This window comes from Penaeus japonicus, unplaced genomic scaffold, assembly GCF_977035675.1.
Source record: "Penaeus japonicus unplaced genomic scaffold, GWHDUDI00000001_assembly GWHDUDI00000021, whole genome shotgun sequence".
Lineage (NCBI taxonomy): Eukaryota > Metazoa > Arthropoda > Malacostraca > Decapoda > Penaeidae > Penaeus > Penaeus japonicus.
In genome coordinates this window covers 25699677-25706568 of record NW_028234423.1, presented here as the reverse complement: position 1 = coordinate 25706568, position 6892 = coordinate 25699677, and the positions used below count along the sequence as shown (strand labels likewise).

General features: G+C 37.7%; 1 protein-coding gene across 2 annotated transcripts in view; it reads left to right on the top strand.

Annotated features, from left to right (window-relative positions):
* The first annotated feature begins 6550 nt into the window (after positions 1-6550).
* LOC122247270 (uncharacterized) overlaps positions 6551-6892 on the top strand; it is a 2303-nt gene continuing 1961 nt past the window's right edge. The window contains exon 1 of one of the 2 annotated variants that reach the window (XM_043006409.2): positions 6551-6630. The gene's annotated coding sequence lies outside the window, so the exon portion shown is untranslated. Of the gene's footprint in view, positions 6723-6892 lie in introns of both variants that reach the window. The other variant, XM_043006410.2, reaches the window with a different exon arrangement.

The window sequence follows — 6892 nt, the reverse complement described above, 5'->3', positions numbered from 1 at the left end:
CTGTGTGTTTCCTTTTCACTGATTGAGATATTGTATCATGTGATGTTTATAAGTATGTGACTTGAATTCAGTGATATATATATATATATATATATATATATATATATATATATATATATATATATATATATATATATATATATATATATATATATATATATATTGTATGTATAAGCTATTGTCATCAAAGTATAAGTTTCACAGTAGAAGATATAGGTTCTCTATTTAAAAGAATATATTGAAAGTAGTAATGCACAGACGCAAACTAAATTCATATAGAAAGGCGAAATGTGACCTGAAATCTGGACAACATCCGAGGAATGCATTGTGTGTCACGTGTCAGCAACGAACAAGCACAGGAGGTTAGAGAGAAATTAGATATACAATATAGATACTTCTTACCTGTCCAGAAATAGATTAAGAGGAGACACTACAGATAGAAGCTAAGCGTGCTTCGGAAATACATTCTTCATAATGTTCTCTCGGCGGCCTTACTTTCTCCAAATATATATATACTTCCAACACTATTCCCGCTCTTAGCCATTGTCGCCTGGCGGTTACTGTAGTGAGTAAGAACCAAGCTCAGATAGTCTCAGCACTCACTGACACAGTCGGGCTCGCCTCAGTGCATATAAGCCTGGTAGAGAATCTGTTCCGCATATATGGCTTATCCTTATCCTGTTGTTAGAAAGTCATTTATTTTGTGAGGTCTCACTACTCACCCCAAACCAAGCCACTGTCACAAAAAAGTGTGAAAGTAACAGCTTTCATTCCCATCTCGCATAACGAGCACGATTACCAATTACTCTTGCAATTACTGGTTTGAATATCCGTCTCCCATAGTGAACTATTACTGTGATCGCTCGCTCTCAACACATGTCATCCTATATTGCATCGACCGATCCCGTACAGATTCCAGTAAAGTTAGGCGAGTTCTAGTCTGAAGCCGTGTCTTCTCGAAGAACCCCGTATGGAAGCGGTCTAAGACTCGGTTGGTCCTCACGACATTTCGAGAAGCAAAGATGAAAATATTCAATGGCTGAATGCCAAGATAGAGAAAACAGTTCCAAAGTATTGTTTGTTTATCGTGTAAAATTCTTCCTCGCAAAGTTATTATCGTGACGAAAGGTTCTCAACTTTTTTTTCGCGATTAAGAATCCCCTTGAATTAAATCGAAAAAAATAAATAAATGACTTTAGAGATTTCTTTTTGGTCTACACAGCAACGTTTGTTAAATGAGTTCAAAATATGATTACGGTCTTACCATCTGCATCCCTCGGGAACCAATTGTAGCCCATTGCCATTGCACCTGGCAGACTAGAATAGAACCCAGGGATCTTAACCTTTGTGAAATATAGTGTAATAAGTCAAAATTCATGGCAACAATAATCAAATACTCTGGCTGGAAATCAAATACGCAAAATAAACAATGGATACATAAGTTAATCCATTGCGGACGGAAGATAGATTTGCTTGTCTATTCTCCAGATTGTTTTATTTCAGAGCGAGGCAGCTTCACGCAACATGCCTCGAGTTTTCCCACTCGGTTTTAGTGTCATGGTAAAACTAGAGCCATTTTTTCGTTCCAATTTTTAGAGAATTATATGTCATATCACAGGCTCTATTAATGCTGCAGTTGACTGAAATAGTAGTATAGGGTCCTTATTAACTATTTTCTTCATACTCAGTGTGATAGAAGTACTACTGTTTTATGAGGAGAAAAACAATTTTATTTATTCGTATTTATGTACGAACGAATACGAAACATTATTACCATCTACAATGAAGATAACATGAAGAGATAGAGAAGAAGAAGGAAACCTGTGCTTGTAACTGTTAGTGCCACAATAAAAGGCACCCCTACTGGCAAAGGGGCACATTGTAGACTTTGGGCATGGTTTGAGTCACCTTCCTCTTCTCGTTCTGTCTATACATCCTTCATCTGCTATATCTTAGAGCAAGGGGTCGGCAACTTGCGGTGTGCCATCGCTCAATAAAGATAGTGCTTGCTAGAGACCGCGGATGGGTGCCATTCAAGGCTCTCTTTCCTGCTCGTACAAGAAGATGGTGGTGCCATCTAGGTTTTAGATCTTAGGTGAAACCCATTTTGCTTAATGTTACAGCAAGTATAGTAATTATGACTGCAATTGTCATCATCAAGTCATTACTCATAGCAAAATAAAATAACATTGATCCAAAATCCCCGAATGTCATGTACGTCATGACGCCCGTCGTCAGGCTATTATAAAGCAAATATTATTAACAAATCTTGTTCTAGTTCACACGCGTTCAGAAAGATGGCGGGAACGCGCGGACATGGCTCGTGGACTCCCAATCATGCCAGTCAGTAGTGGCCGAAGCCGCTTGGGAACTGCTTGATTAAGAAATAAAAGGACACACTGAGTTACGAAGGAAAGGACACGCTAAGTTAAGAAAAAAAGGACACGCTGATTTAAGAAGGAAAGGACACGCTGAGTTAAGAAGGAAAGGACACGGTGAGTTAAGAAGAAAAGGGCACGCTGAGTTAAGAAGGAAAGGACACGCTGAGTTAAGAAGGAAAGGACACGGAGAGTTAAGAAGGAAAGGACACGCTGAGTTAAGAAGGAAAGGACACGCTGAGTTAAGAAGGAAAGGACACGCTGAGTTAAGAAGGAAAGGACACGCTGAGTTAAGAAGGAAAGGACACGCTGAGTTAAGAAGGAAAGGACACGCTGAGTTAAGAAGGAAAGGACACGCTGAGTTAAGAAGGAAAGGACACGCTGAGTTAAGAAGGAAAGGACACGCTGAGTTAAGAAGGAAAGGACACGCTGAGTTAAGAAGGAAAGGACACGCTGAGTTAAGAAGGAAAGGACACGCTGAGTTAAGAAGGAAAGGACACGCTGAGTTAAGAAATAAAGGACACGCTGAGTTAAGAAGGAAAGGACACGCTGAGTTAAGAAGGAAAGGACACGCTGAGTTAAGAAGGAAAGGACACGCTGAGTTAAGAAGGAAAGGACACGGAGAGTTAAGAAGGAAAGGACACGCTGAGTTAAGAAGGAAAGGACATGGTGAGTTAAGAAGGAAAGGACACGCTGGGTTAAGAAGGAAAGGACACGCTGAGTGAAGAAGGAAAGGACACGCTGAGTCAAGAAGGAAAGGACACGCTGAGTTAAGAAGGAAAGGACATGGTGAGTTAAGAAGGAAAGGACACGCTGGGTTAATAAGGAAAGGACACGCTGAGTTAAGAAGGAAAGGACACGCTGAGTTAAGAAGGAAAGGACACGCTGAGTTAAGAAGGAAAGGACACGCTGAGTTAAGAAGGAGAGGACACGCTGAGTTAAGAAGGAAAGGACACGCTGAGTTAAGAAGGAAAGGACACGCTGAGTTAAGAAGGAAAGGACACGCTGAGTTAAGAAGGAAAGGACACGCTGAGTTAAGAAGGAAAGGACACGCTGAGTTAAGAAGGAAAGGACACGCTGAGTTAAGAAGGAAAGGACACGCTGATTTAAAAAGGAAAGGACACGCTGAGTTAAGAAGGAAAGGACACGCTGAGTTAAGAAGGAAAGGACACGCTGGGTTAAGAAGGAGAGGACACGCTGAGTTAATAAATAAAGGACACGCTGAGTTAAGAAGGAAAGGACACGCTGAGTTAAGAAGGAAAGGACACGCTGAGTTAAGAAGGAAAGGACACGCTGAGTTAAGAAGGAAAGGACACGCTGAGTTAAGAAGGAAAGGACACGCTAAGTTAAGAAAAAAAGGACACGCTGATTTAAGAAGGAAAGGACACGCTGAGTTAAGAAGGAAAGGACACGCTGAGTTAAGAAGGAAAGGACACGCTGAGTTAAGAAGGAAAGGACACGGAGAGTTAAGAAGGAAAGGACACGCTGAGTTAAGAAGGAAAGGACACGCTGAGTTAAGAAGGAAAGGACACGCTGAGTTAAGAAGGAAAGGACACGCTGAGTTAAGAAGGAAAGGACACGCTGAGTTAAGAAGGAAAGGACACGCTGAGTTAAGAAGGAAAGGACACGCTGAGTTAAGAAGGAAAGGACACGCTGAGTTAAGAAGGAAAGGACACGCTGAGTTAAGAAGGAAAGGACACACTGAGTTAAGAAATAAAGGACACGCTGAGTTAAGAAGGAAAGGACACGCTGAGTTAATAAATAAAGGACACGCTGAGTTAAGAAGGAAAGGACACGCTGAGTTAAGAAGGAAAGGACACGCTGAGTTAAGAAGGAAAGGACACGCTGAGTTAAGAAATAAAGGACACGCTGAGTTAAGAAGGAAAGGACACGCTGAGTTAAGAAGGAAAGGACACGCTGAGTTAAGAAGGAAAGGACACGCTGAGTTAAGAAGGAAAGGACACGCTGAGTTAAGAAGGAAAGGACACGCTGAGTTAAGAAGGAAAGGACACACTGAGTTAAGAAGGAAAGGACACGCTGAGTTAATAAATAAAGGACACGCTGAGTTAAGAAGGAAAGGACACGCTGAGTTAAGAAGGAAAGGACACGCTGAGTTAAGAAGGAAAGGACACGTTGAGTTAAGAAGGAAAGGACACACTGAGTTAAGAAGGAAAGGACACGCTGAGTTAAGAAGGAAAGGACACGCTGAGTTAAGAAGGAAAGGACACGCTGAGTTAAGAAGGAAAGGACACGCTGAGTTAAGAAGGAAAGGACACGCTGAGTTAAGAAGGAAAGGACACGCTGAGTTAAGAAGAAAAGGACACGCTGAGTTAAGAAGGAAAGGACACGCTGAGTTAAGAAGGAAAGGACACGCTGAGTTAAGAAGGAAAGGACACGCTGAGTTAAGAAGGAAAGGACACGCTGAGTTAAGAAGGAAGGGACACGCTGAGTTAAGAAGGAAAGGACACGCTGAGTTAAGAAGGAAAGGACACGCTGAGTTAAGAAGGAAAGGACACGCTGAGTTAAGAAGGAAAGGACACGTTGAGTTAAGAAGGAAAGGACACGTTGAGTTAAGAAGGAAAGGACACGCTGAGTTAAGAAGGAAAGGACACGCTGAGTTAATAAATAAAGGACACGCTGAGTTAAGAAGGAAAGGACACGGAGAGTTAAGAAGGAAAGGACACGCTGAGTTAAGAAGGAAAGGACACGCTGAGTTAAGAAGGAAAGGACACGCTGAGTTAAGAAGGAAAGGACACGCTGAGTTAAGAAGGAAAGGACACGCTCAGTGGACAGTGCGGCCTCTGCCCCTTGGGTGGACACGGTTTCAGTCAGCGGTTGTAACCAAGGCTCACAGGTGTATGTAAATTTTGGTAGTAACGATCAAAATAAAAAAATAAAAAATGATACTGATAGTAATGGTGATAATAATGATAAGTGCAATGATAATAATAGTTGCCACATTAACAATAACGATAGTGAAATAATAATGATAGTGATGATATTGGTAGTAGTGACAATGATAATAATGATAATAATATTATTAATGATAGTAACAATAATCATAATAACAATCATAATAATAATGATTATGAAAATAGTTATAATAGTAATGAAAGTAATCATAATGAAGATGATAATATTAATAATGATAATAATTATAAAAAGAGTTATAATAGTAGTGAAAATAATCATAATGAAGATGATAATATTAATAATGATAATAATAATGATAATGATCATAATAATAATAATGATAACGACAATATTAAGTATGGTTATGTTAATAATGATAATGATGATAATAATGCTGATAATAACAATGATAATGATAATGTTAACAATGTGATGATAATGATAGTAAGAATAACGAGAATAATTATAATAGTGACAACAATGATGATGATGATGAAATTAATGATAAAGATTATATTAATTATAAAAAGATGCTAATTATAATGATGATGATAAAAATGACAATGATGATGATAATGATGATGGATATGATAATTATGATGATAAAAAATATAATTATAATAATGACGATGATAATGATGTATTGATAGTGATCATGATGGTAGTAACGATAACAATAATGATAATAATAGCAATAATAATGATAAGGATAATAATAATGACAATGATAATGAGGATAATGATAATAGTCATGACAATAATGATGGTAATGAAAATTATAATGGCAAGATAATGATAGAAATGATAATGATAATAATATTGATAACACTGATAATCATAATAATAGTTATTATAACAATAGTTCTTATGGTAATGATAATTATGATAACAATAATAAGGATTGTAGTCATGATGCTGATGATTATGATGATAATAATAACAATGATAATGATGATGATAATAATGATAATAATAGTGATAATAATGATAATAATAGTGATACTAATAATAATGTTAATGATAATGATTATGATAATAATAATGATGACATTAATGATAATGATGACAGTAATGATAATGATGATAACAATGATATTGATAATACCATTGATAACAATAATAACAATAATAATGATAATAATAATCATACACACACACACACACGCACACAACCACAAACACAATTGCTTATCGAGTAAAAAATATCAGCAACGAATACTGTATAGACATTGCTAGCTTTATTGCATTCATGTCATGTACCGTCTTTACATACGCTAAGAGTGAAAGTTCTCTTGGTCGACGTGGCTGCCTTGCTCGACAGCTCTCCCGCTTTTAAACTGTGAGTTCTTAGTCCTTATCTTTCTTATGTTGATGTGGATACGATGAGTTTTATCCTGTGTGATCCTTGTTTCTCTAATAAGACGTGATCGGGTGAGATGTTGTCATTTTTCTTTTGGTTTGGTGATTTTCTCTTATGGTTTAGCTAAAATGTCTAAGTGGTTCTGTGGAATGTATGATCAAAGCATTGTGTCCACAACTTATATTTATTACTTAATATGATACTTGTTTTTTTTTCTTCTATGATTACGTTTTAAAAGGTT